General features: G+C 40.5%; 1 non-coding gene across 1 annotated transcript; it reads right to left on the bottom strand.

The window, feature by feature from the left end:
- Positions 1–7,053: 7,053 nt before the first annotated feature.
- On the bottom strand, positions 7,054–7,161 carry LOC130951627 (small nucleolar RNA R71). Its single transcript, XR_009074041.1, has one exon. It is a non-coding gene; the product is annotated as a small nucleolar RNA R71 (small nucleolar RNA).
- Between the last annotated feature and the right edge of the window lie 11,735 nt (positions 7,162–18,896).

The following is an 18,896-nucleotide window of genomic DNA, read 5'->3' as shown; positions in this document are numbered from 1 at the left end:
CATGATGAAGTCTGCCCAAAACATAAAAGTTATAAAAGTAATCCCTAAAAGAGACCTGAACAAGGTCCAAGAAAGAGGAATAAAAAAATAACTTAAAAGGGCCCGACATGATGAAGTCGGTCCAAAACATAAATGTTATAAAAGTAATCCCTAAAAGAGACCTAAACAAGGTCCAAGAAGGAGGATTACAAAAATAACTTAGAAGAGCCCGACATGATGAAGTCGGCCCACCACAAAACAAGTTATAAAAACTAATCCCTGAAAGAGACCTGACAAGGGTCCAAGAAAGATGATTACTTGGTATCTGAAGTAAGGAAGTCTACATACAAGTCAGACCTAAATACCCACAACCTCAAAAGGAAACAAGCCATAAGTACGAAAATACAAGGGCAATCCAAAGAGGACGGGCAGTAAGGTTCCAACACTCTAAAAGAGGTGCCAGACGGATGCAGAACTCTAAAGAGGTACTGGACAGATGCATACAAATGTGTCACAAAAAACACAAAGTTATAATAATAACAAGAGGCCACCAAAATCAGCCCCACGAGCTTAAAAGCTACTTTGTTTTTCAAAATAAAGTTGCTAAACAAGCAACTAAAGTAGCATAAAGTCAGAACTACCAGTCACAGAATATAAAAAAGTTCAAAAGCCCACAAGCCAGGCTATCTACACAAAACATCCAGGACAATCATTGAGGACCCGAAGACTTCTCTGCAGCATCAACACGGGGTGAAGGAGGACGAGTCTGAAGAGGCACCACATCCACTGTCCCATCATCCCGATTCAAGATTTGACAATCAGGTTCTGACTCAGGATGACCAACCTCGGCTGAAGGAGGTAAAGAGGTCGGCGCAACGGACGTTTTTGTGGCAGGCATTGAAAGAAGGACGACATCACCATCATCAAGGTCATCAGGAATGATTTTACCGTCTTTCACGACGTTATCCAAACTAAAGAGAGTAAGGTCGAGCTCAGGTGCAAGAATCTGAACCTGCTCCTTCAGGTTCTCATAAGCAGCATTTACACTGCCTACAAGGTGACCCTAAAGCTCAGCATAATCAGCTCGAGCAGACTCTAAATCATCCCTGAGACGCATCATCTCCCTATAGGTCGTGACATAGCTATCCTTGTGCTTCAATGACGTATCCTCAGCCAACCTCACAGAAGCCGCTAAGGCAAGAGAGCTAGCCTTTCCACCCTCCAATTCCTTCTCCAGCTTGGTCACTTTTACCTCAAGCTCCTACTTTAAACCCTTTATCTGGTCGAACTTCGATTTAGCTTCCTCCATAAAAGCTTTTGTAGCATGAATGGGTTGATCTTGGGCAGTTCGATATAAAGCCGCACCTATATGTGCCATCTTGACACTGCTTCGAGTAATAAAATCCAAATGACAAAGAAGAGAAACATTGTCAGTGGGCATGGTACCATAAGGACCGATCTGCTGGTCCACAAACTCGACGGCGTCAAAATTAGGAGCATCAAGGTTAAAAGGCTTCGCAGTTTTTTGCTTTTTCAGAGGAGGAGCGCTGGTAGAAGAATAGGTAGCAGCAGAAGTCTATGAAGGGTCGGCCAAACGAACTCGAGGAGTAGGGATCATCCTCCTCGGTCCAGGAGAGCTCGGAACAGATGGCTTCAATAAAACTTGGGAGGACCCCTCCCTGGCCACCTTGGCCGGGATGTTCTGAGCCGCAGTAGCCTTCCTCGCCTTCTTAAAGGCCTTTATTGAGTCATTATTTTTGGACATCTCTGAAAAATAAAAATACAGCAGTTTACAAGCCAGAAAAGAAGGCAGAAAATAAAACGAAAAGGGACGCATTTTATAATACCCAGCACGGTACGAATTAGGGATGGATCCCCCAAAAATTTCTTGGTCTCAAGATGGGGAGGCTCCCCCCAAATATCCTCCAAGACAGCCACAAAAGTCTGCTCAACCTCTTCCAACATTTCCCAAGTATACCTAGATACCACTACATTCCTCTGCCATTCTATAGGGAAATGAGGCTCGCCATTCTCATCCAAAAAGAAAGGACGAGCTCCTTCAACAGCTCGGATCTTAAAGAAGTAATTCTTAAAATCTCATAAAGACTCATCATACATGGAAAAAGCCTTATGCCCCTGGGCCGACCTAAAAGAAATCCAAGAAGCTTTCTTTTTGGTAGTTCCAGGCTTGGTCAACACAAACAGATACAGAAAAAGAGTTAAAGAGGGCGTAACACCAAATTCATGACAAACCAACTGAAAAATCTTAATGAAACCCCAAGAATTCAGATGAAGCTGAGATGGGGCTACATTACAAGGCCATAACAGGTCAGTCTCAAAACAAGTAAAGGGAAAGGTAATGTTCATCTGGCTAAAAAAGAAATCATATGCATAAAAGAAGGGACGCTCCCCCTGGGTCAGAACAGGAAAGCATACCCTTTCGTCAGAATCAGGTGCTACCAACTCATAGTTGCTTTCTTGATTCTCACTACTACATATTTGATGATGTTTCCTAAGCTCCACACAAAATTCCGTGTTAGCTAGAGATACACACAGAAACACAAGGGAGTCCAACTAGTCGGACATCCCCTTAGGAACCTTAGAAGACGCCTCGACAATATTTTTGCGAGAAGACATGGCCAACTAATCCTACAAACAAAGAAAACGAAACAAATTACTAACCCAAAAACAAGCTCAGGCAATATAGAATCAACTCGGACAGCATGACTTCAAGCATACACACAGTAAAAGGAAGACCCCAAGACGCACATCGAGGTCCAAGGGCATCCTTTGGAGGCAGTGACAGAGTAAAGGCTCAGAAAAAAATCTACAAAGGCTAACATCCCAATAAAACTCTTAGCAAAGAAAATAACCCTCTTCCAATAAGCAACGTCCCGAGAAGAAAAAGACAAAAATCAAAGAAAAGTCATAGAAAAATCATCGTCTCTATCAAAGAAAACTACCAACAGGATAAAAGTCATCAAAGGAACAACTTTTTTCAAAATAGCAGTTCAGAAAGCAGCGGCAACATGTGAAGCCCTAAAAGTGCCAAACTACCAGGAAATCCACCCAAAAGCATACATAAGGTTGAAAGAAAACCAGAAAACATGCATCACAGTGATAAACCTAGCATCGTAAATGATGAGCGGATAATTTATACGCTTTTTGGCATTATTTTTAGTATGCTTTTAGTATGTTTTAGTTAGTTTTTATTATATTTTTATTAGGTTTTATTTAAAATTCACTTTTCTGGACTTTACTATGAGTTTGTGTGTTTTTCTATGATTTCAGGTATTTTCTAGCTGAAATTGAGGGACCTGAGCAAAAATCTGATTCAGAGGCTGAAAAGGGCTGCAGATGCTGTTGGACTCTGACCTCCCTACACTCTCAATTGCATTGGAAATTAGACATCCGGGGCTTTCCAGCAATATATAATAGTTTATACTTTGTCCGAGATTTGATGGCCCAAACAGGCGTTCCAAGTCAGCTTCAGAATTCCCAGCGTTAAACGCCTGAATTGGCACAAAAGTGGGAGTTAAACGCCCAAACTGGCACAAAAGCTGGCGTTTAACTCCAAGAAAAGTCTCTACACATGGAAGCTTCAATGCTCAGCCCAAGCACACACCAAGTGGGTCCGAAAGTGGATTTTTACGTCATTTACTCATTTCTGTAAACCCTAGGCTACTAGTTCTCTATAAATAGGACCTTCTGCTATTGTATTTAAAGAATTTTTCAATCTTCGGATCATCTTTTGATCATGTTTTTATGATTGAACCCTCTTTGGGAGGCTGGCCATTCGGCCATACCTAGACCTTGTTCTTATGTATTTTCAATTGTAGAGTTTCTACAAATCATAGATTAAGGTGTGGAGCTCAGCTGTACCTCCAGTATTAATGCAATTACTATTGTTCTTCTATTCAATTCAGCTTATTCTTTTTCTAAGATATCACTTGTTCCTCAACTTGATGAATGTGATAATCTGTGACACTCATCATCATTCTCACCTATGAATGTGTGCTTGACAACTACCTTTGTTCTACCTTAGATTGAGTGGATATCTCTTGGATTCCTTAATCAGAATCTTCGTGGTATAAGCTAGAATCCATTGGCGGCCATTCTTGAGAATCCGGAAGGTCTAAACCTTGTCTGTGGTATTCTGAGTAGGATTCAGGGATTGAATGACTGTGACAAGCTTCAAACTCACGATTGTGGGGCGTTAGTGACAGACACAAAAGAATCCCTGGATTCTATTCCGACATGATCGAGAACCGACAGATGAATAGTCGTGCTTTGACAGAGCGCGTTGAACATTTTCACTAAGAGGATAGGACTATAGCCATTGACAACGGTGATGCCCAACATATAGCTTTCCATGGAAAGGGGTAAGAAGGATTGGATGAAGACAGTAGGAAAGCAGAGAGACGGAAGGGATAAAGCATCTTCATACGCTTATCTGAAATTCTCACCAATGAATTACATAAGTATCTCTATCTTTATTTTATGTTTTATTCATCTTTTAATTATCAATCTGCCATAACCATTTGAATCTGCCTGACTTAGATTTACAAGATGACCATAGCTTGCTTCATACCAACAATCTCCGTGGGATCGACCCTTACTCGCATAAGGTTTATTACTTGGACGACCCAGTGCACTTGCTGGTTAGTTGTGCGAAGTTGTGATAAAGAGTTGAGATTGCAATTGAGCGTACCATGTTGATGGCGCCATTGATGATCACAATTTTGTGCACCAAGATTTTGGCGCCGTTGCCGGGGATTGTTTGAGTTTGGACAACTGACGGTTCATCTTGTTGCTTAGATTAGGTAATTTTATTTTATGTTTAAGCTTTTTACTTTTCGAAAATTTTTCAAAAATACAAAAAAATATTTCTATTTTGTTCTTCAATGTTTTTAAGAATGGATTCTAGAGTTTCACGATGATTTATTGAAGTATGGCTGGCTGTGAAGCCATGTCTAATCTTTTGGACCGAGGTTTCAACTTATCATCACAAGAGCTTGTTGATTTCTATCAATTTTGCTGTTGTGAGCAATGATCTGCTAAAGCTTGGCTGGCCATTGGCCATGTCTAGTGTTTTAGACCGGAGCTTTCACTAAAAGCTTGGCTGGCTGTGAAGCCATGTCTAATTCCTGGACCGGAGTCTTAGACTAGCATTGCAATGATTCCTGGAATTCTCATTAAGAATTTTGAACCCTTGTTTTTCTTTTCCACTCAATTTTCGAAAAAGCACAAAAAAATTTATAAAATCTTAAAATCAAAAATATTTTTATGTTTCTTGTTTGAGTTTAGTGGCTAATTTTAAGTTTGGTGTCAATTGCATGTCTTTATTCTTCTAATTTTCGAAAATTACATGCATTATGTTCTTTATTGATCTTCAAATTGTTCTTGATGATTTCCTTGCTCTGGTCTTTAAATTCTCTTGTCTTGAGTGTTTTGTTGTTTCTCATATGCATTCTCAATTTGTTAGTTTCAATAGTATACAAACTTCTAAGTTTAGTGTCTTGCATGCATTGTTTATTTGATCTTAGTGGCATTTTGATTATTCCTCATCATTAAAAATTCAAAAAAAAATTTTATTTGTGTCTTTTCAAGTCAATAATACAGAGAATTGAAGATTCAGAACATGCAACAGAGGAATTACACAGAAAAAGCTGGGCGTTCAAAACGCCCAGTGAAGAAGGAAAACCGGCGTTTAAACGCCAGTCATGGTACCTGGCTGGGCGTTTAACGCCCAAAAAGGTAGCATTTTGGGCGTTAAATGCCCAGAATGGTTAACGCCAGAATGGATACCATTCTGGGCGTTTAATGCCAGGATGATACAAGAGGGAAGATTTTGTTTTTAATTCAAATTTTTTTTCAAGTTTTCATAATTTTTCAAAATCAAATCTTTTTCAAACCATATCTTTTCAATCATATATTTTCAAAATCAATTTCTTTCCATTCTCAAAAATACTTGCCTACAATTAATGATTTGATTCAACATTTCAAGTATGTTGCCTTTTCTGTTAAGAAAGGTTGAATGTTTGAATCATATCCTTTAAATTTCTTGTTAGCCAAGTCATTAATTTTAAAAATTAAATCTTTTTAAATTGTTTTTCAATCATATCTTTTCAATCATATCTTTTTAAAACCATAACTCTTCAATCATATCTTCTTAATCACATCTTTTTTCAAATAATTTTCAATATTTTTGATTTCTAATTTCAAAATCTTTTTTAGAAATCACTTTATTTCTTTCCCAACGTTAATTTTCGAAAATCATTCTTCAATTTTTTAAAAATTTCTTCAAAATCTTTTAATTTATTTTCGAAAATTCTTCCCCTCTTCTCACATCCTTCTATTTAAGGACTAACACTCCTCCACTATCAACAATTCGAACTCTATCTCTCTTGATAAGTTCGAATTCTTCTTCTTCTACCCCCTCCTTCTATTCTTCTTTTCCTCTGACATCTCAAGGAATCTCTATACTGTGACATAGAGGATTCCATATTTTCTTGTTCTCTTCTCTTTCATATGAATAGGAGCAAAGACAAAAGCATTCTTGTTGAGGCTGACCCTGAACCTGAAAGGACCTTGAAGCGAAAGCTAAGAGAAGCTAAAGCACTACTCTCTGTAGAGGACCTAACAAAAATCTTTAAACAAGAAGAAGACATAGCAGTCGAAAACAACAACAATGCCAACAATGCAAGGAAGGTGCTGGGTGACTTTACTGCACCTACTCCCGACTTCTATGGGAGAAGAATCTCTATCCCTGCCATTGGAGCAAACAACTTCGAGCTTAAGCCTCAATTAGTTTCTCTAATGCAACAGAATTGCAAGTTCCATGGACTTCCATTGGAAGATCCTCATTAGTTTTTAGCTGAATTCTTGCAAATCTGTGACACTGTCAAGACCAATGGGGTTGACCCTGAGGTTTACAGACTTATGCTATTCCCTTTTGCTGTAAGAGACAGAGCTAGGATATGGTTGGACTCACAACCTAAAGAAAGCCTGAACTCTTGGAAAAAGCTAGTCAATGCCTTCTTGGCAAAGTTCTTTCCACCTCAAAAATTGAGTAAGCTTAGAGTGGAAGTCCAAACCTTCAGACAGAAGGAAGGTGAATCCCTCTATGAAGCTTGGGAAAGATACAAACAATTGATCAGAAAGTGTCCTTCCGACATGCTTTCTGAATGGAGCATCATAAGTATCTTCTATGATGGTCTGTCTGAACTGTCCAAGATGTCATTGGACAGCTCTGCTAGAGGATCTCTTCATCTGAAGAAGATGCCTGCAGAAGCTCATGAACTCATTGAAATGGTTGCAAATAACAAATTCATGTACACTTCTGAAAGGAATCCTGTGAACAATGGGACGAATCAGAAGAAAGGAGTTCTTGAGATTGATACTCTGAATGCCATATTGGCTCAGAACAATATATTGACTCAGCAAGTCAATATGATTTCTCAAAGTTTGTCTGGAATGCAAGCTGCACCAGGCAGTACTAAGGACGCTTTATCTGAAGAAGAAGCTTATGATCCTGAGAACCCATCAATGGAAGAGGTGAATTACATGGGAGAACCCTATGGAAACACCTATAATCCTTCATGGAGAAATCATCCAAATCTCTCATGGAAGGATCAACAGAAACCTCAACAAGGTTTCAACAACAATAATGGTGGAAGAAACAGGTTTAGCAATGGCAAGCCTTTTCCATCATCTTCTCAGCAACAGACAGAAAATTCTAAGCAGAGCCACTCTGACTTAGCAACCATGGTCTCTGATCTAATCAAAACCACTCAAAGTTTCATGACTGAAACAAGGTCCTCCATTAGAAACTTGGAGGCATAAGTGGGTCAGCTGAGTAAGAAAGTTACTGAACTCCCTCCTAGTACTCTTCGAAGCAATACAGAAGAGAATCCAAAAGGAGAGTGTAAGGCCATCAACATGGCCAAATTTGGAGAGGAGGAAGAGACAGTGATCGCCACTAAGGAAGACCTCAATGGACGTCCACTGGCCTCCAATGAGTTCCCTAATGAGGAACCATGGGAATCTGAGGCTCACACTGAGACCATAGAGATTCCATTGGATTTACTTCTGCCATTCATGAGCTCTGATGAGTATTCTTCCTCTGAAGAGGACGAAGATGTCACTGAAGAGAAAGTTGCTAAGTACCTTGGAGCAATCATGAAGCTAAATGACAAGTTATTTGGTAATGAGACTTGGAAGGATGAACCCCCTTTGCTCACCAAAGAACTGGATGACTTGACTAGGCAGAGGTTACCTCAAAAGAGACAGGACCCTGGGAAGTTCTCAATACCATGTACATTAGGCACCATGACCTTCGAGAAGGCTCTGTGTGACCTAGGATCAAGCATAAACCTCATGCCTCTCTCTGTAATGGAGAAGCTAGGGATCTTTGAGGTACAAGCTGCAAGAATCTCACTAGAGATGGCAGACAATTCAAGAAAACAAGCTTATGGACTTGTAGAGGATGTTCTGGTAAAGATTGAAGACCATTACATCCTGTTCCGGGGGTTACCTGAAACTATAGGTCGATCTCGGTCGAGATCTTCTGCGTTGGTCAGAGCCGATGTGTCTGGTGGGTATATAGTCGCCGGAGCTTGTGTGTTTGACTTGTGACACTTGAAAGTGCTGCTGATCCTTCGTCCCCGGAGGGTGGGGGTACCTGCAAGGGACTCCGATGCTTAAGTTAGCAATGGTATTAAGCAGGTATTGAGTAGAATCAGAGTATGAGTTATACCTGGGTGCTCCGGTGTATTTATAATGGTGAGATGTGGCCTTCTGTGGATAAGATAAGTTAGTTATCTTATCTTATCTTTATCTTATCTTTAAGTGAGGTCATCTTTAAGGGAACCACCTTTATCTCTATGGGCTTGGGCTGCCCTTGGATTTGGGACGTGTTCCTCTATTTGGGCCCTTTGTTTGGGCTTTCCTATGACTTGGCTGAGCTCTTTGAAAAGAGGTCGGGTTGTCCTGACCTGAAGAGGTCGGTCGCTTTGTCTGTAGAACATCCCGGGTCGGACAGCTCGACCCAGGGTATGAACACATCCCTACTGATTTCATAGTCCTAGAGACTGGGAAGTGCATGGATGAATCCATCATCCTTGGCAGACCCTTCCTAGCCACAGCAAAGGCTGTGATTGATGTTGACAGAGGAGAATTGATCATTCAAGTGAATGAAGAATCCTTTGTGTTTAAGGCTCAAGGATATCCCTCTGTCACCATGGAGAGGAAGAATGAAGAGCTTCTCTCAAAACACAGTCAAACAGAGCCCCTATAGTCAAACTCTAAGTTTGGTGTTGGGAGGCCACAATCAAATTCTAAGTTTGGTGTTGAACCCCCACATTCAAACTCTATGTTTGGTGTTGGAAGGTTCCAACATTACTCTAAACATCTGTGAGGCTCCATGAGGGCCCACTGTCAAGCTACTGACATTAAAGAAGCGCTTATTGGGAGGCAACCCAATGTTATATTTATCCATTTTCCATTGTTATTTTATGTTTTCTATAGGTTGATGATCATGTGAAGTCACAAAAACAATTGAAAAAGCAAAAACAGAATAAAAAACAGAAAGAAAAATAGCACACCCTAGAGGAAAAGCTTGCTGGTGTTTAAACGCCAGTAAGGGCAGCAAATGGGCGTTTAACGCTCAGTCTGGCACCATTCTGGGCGTTTAACGCCAAAAAGGGGCACCAGACTGGAGTTTAATGCCAGAAAAGGGCAGCAGCCCGGCGTTTAACGCCAGGATTGGCAGAAAGGGCGTTTTACACGCCACTTGGTGCAGGGATGAGCTATCCTTGACACCTCAGGTTCTGTAGACCCCACAGGATCCCCACCTACCCCACCACTCTCTCTCTTCTTCACCCATTCACCAATCACCTCAATACCTCTTCCCCAAAAAAACCCCTCACCTATCAAATCCGACCATTCTCTTTACCACTCACATCCATCCTTCATAAAACCCCACCTACCCCACCATCCAAACTCAAACCACTTTCCCTCCCAAACCTACCCATAATGGCCGAACCCTACCCCTCTCTCCACCCCTATATAAACCCTACTTCACTCCTTCATTTTCACACAACCTAAACACTACTTCTCCCCCTCCATCTCCTCTATTTCCTCTTCTTTTACTCTTTTCTTTCCTCTTTTGCTCGAGAAGGAGCAAACCTTCTAAGTTTGGTGTGGTAAAAGCGTTGCTTTTTGTTTTTCCATAACCATTTATGGCACCTAAGGCCGGAGAAACCTCTAGAAAGAGGAAAGGAAAGGCAAAAGCTTCCACCTCCGAGTCATGGGAGATGGAAAGATTCATCTCAAGGGTGCATCAAGACCACTTCTATGAAGTTGTGGCCATGAAGAAGGTGACCCCCGAGGTCCCTTTCAAACTCAAAAAGAGTGAATATCCGGAGATTTGACATGAGATCCGAAGAAGAGGTTGGGAAGTTCTTACCAACCCCATTCAACAAGTCGGAATCTTAATGGTTCAAGAGTTCTATGCCAATGCATGGATCACCAAGAACCATGATCAAAGTGTGAACCCGGACCCAAAGAATTGGCTTACAATGGTTCGGGGGAAATGCTTAGATTTTAGTCCGAAAAATGAAAGGTTGGTGTTCATACCCTGGATCGAGATGACCGAGTCGGAATGTTCAATAACAAAGTGACCGACCTCTTTAGGTCAAGCGGACCGACTTCTTTACGAAGAAGTCGGCCAAAGCGACAGGAAAAGCCCAAAGAAGGGCCCAACTCAAGGAATACGACCTAGATCCAAAGGCAGCCCAAGCCGACAGAGACAAGGGCGATTCCATGGAAGATAAGCTGACCTCAACAAGAGATAAGATAAGATAAGATAACTAACTTATCTTATCCACAGAAGGTCACATCTCACAATTATAATACACTGGAGCATCCAGGTATAACTCATACTCTGATTCTACTCAATACCTGCTTAATACCCTTGCTAACTTAAGCATCGGAGTCCCTTGCAGGTACCCCTACCCTTCGGTGACAAAAGATCAGCAGCACTCTCAGATCCACAAGTCGGACACACCAACTCCAGCCGCTATACACCTGCCGGACACGTCGGCTCCGACCAACACAGAAGATCTCGACCGAGATCAACCTACAGTTTCAGGTAACCCTCGGAACAGTTGGCATTCAACTTGCCCATGATGCAAGGAGATGAGCACCCCTACACTAGAAGGGTCAACTTTGATCAAAGGTTGGACCAAGTCCTCATAGACATTTGTGAAGAGGGCGCTCAATGGAAGAGAGATTCAAGAGGGAAGCCGGTTCAACTGAGAAGGCATGACCTCAAGCCCGTGGCCAGGGGATGGTTGGAGTTTATCCAACGCTCAATCATTCCCACTAGCAACCGGTCCGAAGCTACTATAGACTGGGCTATCATGATTCATAGCATCATGATTGGAGAGGAAGTAGAAGTTCTTGAGGTTATACCCCAAGAACTTTATAAGGTGGCGGATAAGTCCTCTACATTGGCAAGGTTAGCCTTCCCTCATCTCATTTGCCACCTCTGTAATTCAGTTAGAATTAACATAGGGGGAGACATCCTCATTGATGAGGACAAGCCCATCACTAAGAAGAGGATGGAGCAAACAAGAGATCCCACTCATGGACATGAGGAAATTCCTCATCATGAAATCCCTGAGATGCCTCAAGGGATGCACTTTCCTCCACAAAACTATTGGGTGCAAATCAACACCTCCCTAGGAGAATTGAGTTCCAACATGGGACAACTAAGGGTAGAGCACCAAGAACATTCCATCCTCCTCCATGAAATTAGAGAAGATCAAAGAATCATGAGAGAGGAGCAACAAAGGCAAGGAAGAGACATTGAGGAGCTCAAGCGCTCCATAAGATCTTCAAGAGGAAGAACAAGCCGCCATCACTAAGGTGGACCCGTTCTTTAATCTCCTTGTTCTTTATTTTTCTGTTTTTCAAAAATTATGCTTTATGTTTTATTTATGTTTGTGTCTTATGATCATTAGTGTCTTAGTGTCTATGCCTTAAAGTTATGAATGTCCTATGAATCCATCACCTTTCTTAAAAGAAAAATGTTCTTAATTGAAAAAGAGAAGAATTGCATGAATTTTAAATTTTATAACAGATTAATTATTTTGATGTGGTGGCAATACTTTTGATTTCTGAATGTATGCTTGAACAGTGCATATGTCTTTTGAATTTGTTGTTCATGAATGTTAAAATTGTTGGCTCTTGAAAGAATGATGAAAAAGGAGACATGTTACTGAGGATCTGAAAAATCATAAAAATGATTCTTGAAGCAAGAAAAAGCAGTGAATTCAAAAAAAAAGAGCAAGCAGAAAAAGCCAATAGCCCTTTAAACCAAAAGGCAAGGATAATAAAAAGAATCCAAGGATTTGAGCATCAGTGGATAGGAGGGCCTACAGGAATAACATCCTGGCCTAAGCGGCTAAACCCAGCTGTCCCTAACTATGTGCTTATGGCATGAAGGTGTCAACTGAAAAACTTGAGACTGAGCGGTTAAATTCATGATCCAAAGCAAAAAGAGTGTGCTTAAGAACCCTGGACACCTCTAATTGGGGACTCTAGCAAAGCTGAGTCACAATCTGAAAAGGTTCACCCAGTTTTGTGTCTGTGGCATGGATGTATCCGGTGGTGATACTGGAAAACAGAGTGCTTTAGGCCACGACCAAGACTCATAAAGTAGCTGTGTTCAAGAATCATCATACTTAACTAGGAGAATCAATAACACTATCCGGATTCTGAGTTCCTATAGAAGCCAATCATTCTGAACTTCAAAGGATAAAGTGAGATGCCAAAACTGTTCAGAGGCAAAAAGCTAAAAGCCCCGCTCATCTAATTAATACTGATCTTCATAGATGTTTTTGGAAGTCATTGTATATTCTCTTCTTTTTATCCTATTTGATTTTTAGTTGCTTGGGGACAAGCAACAATTTAAGTTTGGTGTTGTGATGAGCGGATAATTTATACGCTTTTTGGCATTGTTTTTAGTATGCTTTTAGTATGTTTTAGTTAGTTTTTATTATATTTTTATTAGTTTTTATTTAAAATTCACATTCCTGGACTTTACTACGAGTTTGTGTATTTTTCTGTGATTTCAGGTATTTTCTGGCTGAAATTGAGGGACCTGAGAAAAAATCTGATTCAGAGGCTGAAAAGGGCTGCAGATGCTGTTGGATTCTGACCTTTCTGCACTCAAAGTGGATTTTCTAGGGCTACAAAAGTCCAATTGGCGCGCTCTTAATTGCATTCGAAAGTAGACATCCGGGGCTTTCCAACAATATATAATAGTCCATACTTTGTCCGAGATTTGATAGCCCAAACAGGCGTTCCAAGTCAGCTTTAGAATTCCCAGCGTTAAACGCCGGAACTGGCACAAAAGTGGGAGTTAAACGCCCAACCTGGCAAAAAAGCTGGCGTTTAACTTCAAAAAAAGTCTCTACATATGGAAGCTTCAATGCTCAGCCCAAGCACACACCAAGTGGGCCCGGAAGTAGAATTTTACGTCATTTACTCATTTATGTAAACCATAGGCTACTAGTTCTCTATAAATAGGACCTTCTGCTATTGTATTTAAAGAATCTTTCAATCTTCGGATCATCTTTTGATCATGTTTTTATGATTGAACCCTCTTTGGGAGGCTGGCCATTCGGCCATGCCTAGACCTTGTTCTTATGTATTTTCAACGGTAGAGTTTCTACACACCATAGATTAAGGTGTGGAGCTCTGCTGTACCTCGAGTATTAATGCAATTACTATTGTTCTTCTATTCGATTCAGCTTATTCTTGTTCTAAGATATCACTTGTTCCTCAACTTGATGAATGTGATGATCTGTGACACTCATCATCATTCTCACCTATGAACGTGTGCCTGACAACCACCTCCATTCTACCTTAGATTGAGTGGATATCTCTTGGATTCGTTAATCAGAATCTTCGTGGTATAAGCTAGAATCCATTGGCGGCCATTCTTGAGAATCCGGAAGGTCTAAACCTTGTCTGTGGTATTCTGAGTAGGATTCAGGGATTGAATGAACGTGACGAGCTTTAAACTCGCGATTGTGGGGCGTTAGTGACGGACGCAAAAGAATCACTGGATTCTATTCCGACATGATCGAGAACCGACAGATGAATAGCCGTGCTGTGACAGAGCACGTTGAACATTTTCACTGAGAGGACGGACCGTAGCCATTGACAACGGTGATGCCCAACATACAACTTGCCATGGAAAGGAGTAAGAAGGATTGGATGAAGACAGTAGGAAAGCAGAGAGACGGAAGGAACAAAGCATCTCCATACGCTTATCTGAAATTCTCACCAATGAATTACATAAGTATCTCTATCTTTATTTTATGTTTTATTCATCTTTTAATTATCAATCCTCCATAACCATTTGAATCTGCCTGACTGAGATTTACAAGATGACCATAGCTTGCTTTATACCAACAATCTCCGTGGGATCGACCCTTACTCGCGTAAGGTTTATTACTTGGACGACCCAGTGCACTTGCTGGTTAGTTGTGTGAAGTTGTAATAAAGAGTTGAGATTGCAATTGAGCGTACCATGTTGATGGCGCCATTGATGATCACAATTTCGTGCACCAGTAATATGAAAAGGTTCAAGCTTTCCAACATAAACTCAGGCAAAATCAAAACTTCACCAAAGAATCAAATGCAAAGCAGCAAAATAAACAAAAAGCAGAAAGAAGGACCAACCTGGAAAAAAGCAAAAGCTTTGAAGAAATTGAAAATGGAAACCGTAATCACCTTTCAGAAGCAAAGAAAGCACCAACGATCACCAAACAACGTCGCAAGGAGAAACGCGAAAATGCAGATGACAGGTGAAAACAGAAAGTGAGAAAGAAAAGGGGAAGTTACGGAACATTAGAAGAGAAACCGTTTTTGTGAAAAGTTCAAAAAACAAAGAAACGGAGCATTAAAAGAATTAATGAGGTTATTAAACCTTCGCACATTCCCAAAGCAAGGGGACGCGCATTTTCAAAAGAATAAAATTCAAACGAAAATGTTCCACATTCAAATAAGAACTCTTCATAGAAGAAGTCGACAAAATGCTCGAGTTCGGCTTCACCAGAGAATGATCAAACTCCTAAAACTAAGACTCGACCTCAAAAAAGACCGAGCTCAAGCAGGGGCACTGTTCATCTCTGGGTTGAGCTGTCCGACCTGGGATGATTAGCAACGAGGCGACCGACCTCTTCAGACCAAACTACCCGACCTCTTTTTAAAGAGCTCGGCCAAACTGCCAGGAAAGCCCAATAAAAGGCCCAAACAGAGGAACATGACTCAAATCTAAGGGCAGCCCAAAGCCTATAGAGATAAGGGTGGTTCCCTTGAAGATAAGACGACCTCGCTCAAAGATAAGATAAAGATAAGATAAGATAACTAACTTATCTTATCTGGGAAGGTCACTCTACACCATTATAAATACACTGGAGCACCCAGGTATAACTCATACTCTGATTCTACTAAAACCTGCTTAATACCCTTGCTAACTTAAGCATCGGAGTTCTTTGCAGGTACCACCACCTTTCGGTGACAAAGGATCAGCAGCGTAGCTGGTCAAACAAATCGGACACAACAACTCTGACCACTACCCACCAGCCGGACACACTTACTTCGACCAGTGCAGAAGATCTCGTCCGAGATTGACCTACAGTTTTAGGTAGCCCTCGGAATAGTGAAAAAGAATCTGAAGAACAAGCATAAGAATCCTAATCATAATCACAACATCAATGTTGGTGGTAACAATGCTCAACCTTCCAGGGGAACATTAGGCTCATATACCACCCCAAATCCTGAAAATTGTGGTAGTAGCATTTCACCCCCACTATGAATGCTAATAACTTTGAATTGAAGCCACAATTGATCTTTGTGGTTTAACAATACTACCAATTTAGAGGAAGCCTACAAGAGGACCCCAACCAACACATTTCTAGCTTTCTGCTAAGGTCAATAGATTGTTATTTTTTCCTTTCTCAATGAGGGATCAAGCTAGAGAATGGCTTAAGACCCTACCTAAGGAAAGTATTGCCACTTGGGATGACTTGGTAAGCCAATTTCTAATCAAATTTTTCTCACCTCAAAGGCTAACTAAGTTGAGAATAAACATACAAACCTTTAAGCAACAGGAGAGAGAAACTCTCTATGAGGCATGACAGAGATATAAGGAGCTGTTAAGGAAATATCCTCCAGATATATTTGCAGATTGGGTTTAATTGAAGATATTCTATGATGGCATCACTCTTTCATCTAGGAACTCTTTGGATAATTCAGCTGGTGGTTCATTGCACATAAAGAAGATTACAGAGGAGGCTCTAGAACTCATTAAGATTATGGCAGATAACAAATACTTGTTTTCTTCAGAGAGAAATAATATGAAAAGAGGAGTTATGGAGTTGGATACCTTGGATACTCTTGTTGCACAAAATAATATTATGTCTCAACAACTCATCCAAGTTTCGGCACACCCAAAATTCCTCCCATGACATGCATTGAGGAGCAATTTATGGTGAAAGTTGTGAGGCATTCATCCATGAGCAACCTTCGGTGGAGCAAGTGAATTTCATGGGCAGCCAATCGAAATCATAACGAAATGACCCATTCTCTAAGATATATAATCTTGAGTAGAAGAATCATCCAAATTTTAGGTGGAACAATTAACAAAGTCAAGGACAAGGACAGAGGAGAAATAACTTCAATAATAACAACTTCAACAACAATTTCAATAATCCAAACCACTCCAGAAACTATCAAAATAATTTGCACAACCCCCAGCATAACTTCAAGTCACCCCTAGTAGCCCCACAAAATCCTCCAAAGCCTTCATCACTTGAACTTGCACTAGAAAAACTTTTCCAAACGACCACTTCATTTATTCAATCCGTGAATTTCTTCATGCAAGAAACCAAGGCCAATTTCAAAATTCAGGAGGCATCCATCAGGAATCTTGAGGTTTAAATGGGACAAATTACAAAGCAATTCTTAGAGAAAGCTACCAATGAATTTTCTAGTGACAACATTCCTAACCCAAGAGAGGAGTGTAAGCCTACTACTCTTAGAAGTGGTAAGATGGTAGGTGAGAAAGATTGAAAGGAGGGAGCACAAGTTGAAGAAGTTAGTGAGGAAGTCACCAATGAAGGAACTCATCAAAGAGCTCCTAACCATGCACCCTTGGACCACACTTCACAGGACAAGCCAACTGATACGGGAGGATTGTTGGAAGAGAGTTTCCCAATGAAGTTACATTGCAAGTATAGCTCTACCAACAACAACCCTTGAGAATTAAATTTAGAAGGGAATTGGTTGTCACAAGTTCAACTCCAATAAAATAACCGAAGTATTCAAACCTCGGGTCATCTCACAAGGAATGGCAAACATGTGCTTCAACATTGGTTAGAAATCCGGGGTTGTAAGTCATGAGCGAGAAAATAGACTAGAAATCTCAACAAGCAAGTAATCTAAAGTGCAAAGAACTAATTCAAACTAAGAAGACGACATCCAATTTAATTCTACTCCCAACTTGACAATAGCTACAACTAAAGTAAGACAATTAAGAATTTGGATTTTCAAATATGAATAATAAAAGCAACTCTTGGCTAGGCGTGGGAATTGGAGTCACTATCCTTGTCTAATAACCATATCTTGACAATTATGAGGAGCCAAACTCATTAAGTCTACTTTTATACTTGAAGTAAGTTAAATGGTTTGGTCAACATCTACCCATAAAGCCTAACCTCACTACTAATTAACCTAGTAGTAGGCTAGTGTCAATGGGTATCAAATTGACCACTAAGGGTTCCCAAATCATCAAATCCACTAGACCCAATGACACAAGTTTACCAATTCCCTTGGCTTAGCCCAAGAGTAAAAAGAACTACTCCATAATCAAGGTAAATAATTCATCAAACACTTGGTAAAAATTAACAAGAGAAATGTTCAAATTGCAAATGGATTGAAATTAACGAATACCCACTAACAAATATCAACTTACAATCACTCAAACAACACAATTAAGCATAGAAAATCATCAATGTAACATCAACAAGTCAAGATTCATAACATTCATGCAATGGGTATAAAGTGACAATTGACATGAATCCATAAACTAACACAAGATCTAAGTAAAAGTATACTAAGGGATTCAAATTAAACGATCAAAACTTGTAATTAACAAAATCCAATTTAGATTCAACAAGGGAAGATCAAACTAAAGCTAGATCTAGAGAAGAACAAGGGTTTATCTCCCTAGAAGAAAAATGTGTCTTAGTGTAAAATGATTGATCCCCCTTCTCCCTAGCATCCTTGGGTCTTTTTCCATGCAGAAACAGCTTGAAATTGGGCCTCATGAGCCTTAGAAATCGCCAGGCCCGATTTCCTTTAATGAGGTCACGTGCAGCTTCCCGTGCGTGCGCGCTATGAGTGCGCGCGCACCGATTGCTTTTGTGATCCACGCGTGCGTGCTAAGTGCGCGTGCGCATCAGTTGGAATTCTCTGGCTTGCGCGAATGCGTCCATTCTTGCGCGCCGCTTCCAGCTATCCTCATCCACGCGTGCGCGTGTTGTGCGCGTGCGCGTCGATGCTGCAGTTCCCAAAATTCAAATCTTCATGTTCCTTCCTCTTGTGCATGCTTTCCTTCTCTCTTCTAGGCCATTCTTACCCTATTAATTCTAAAATCACTCAACAAATAGTCACGGCATCAAATGGCAATAAAGAGGATCAGAATATAGCAATTCTAAGGAAAAATAAGCGTGTTTTCTATTATGGAGCAATATTAGGAAGTGAACACAAAACCATGCATTTCTTGTGAATAAGTGCGAGAAATATTGATAAAACCCCCTAAATTAAGAAAAGATAAA

The sequence above is a fragment of the Arachis stenosperma genome, chromosome 1 (assembly GCF_014773155.1).
Source record: "Arachis stenosperma cultivar V10309 chromosome 1, arast.V10309.gnm1.PFL2, whole genome shotgun sequence".
In the NCBI taxonomy this organism is placed as follows: domain Eukaryota; kingdom Viridiplantae; phylum Streptophyta; class Magnoliopsida; order Fabales; family Fabaceae; genus Arachis; species Arachis stenosperma.
Note: the sequence above shows the minus strand (reverse complement) of the source record. Positions and strands in the feature narration are given on the sequence as shown.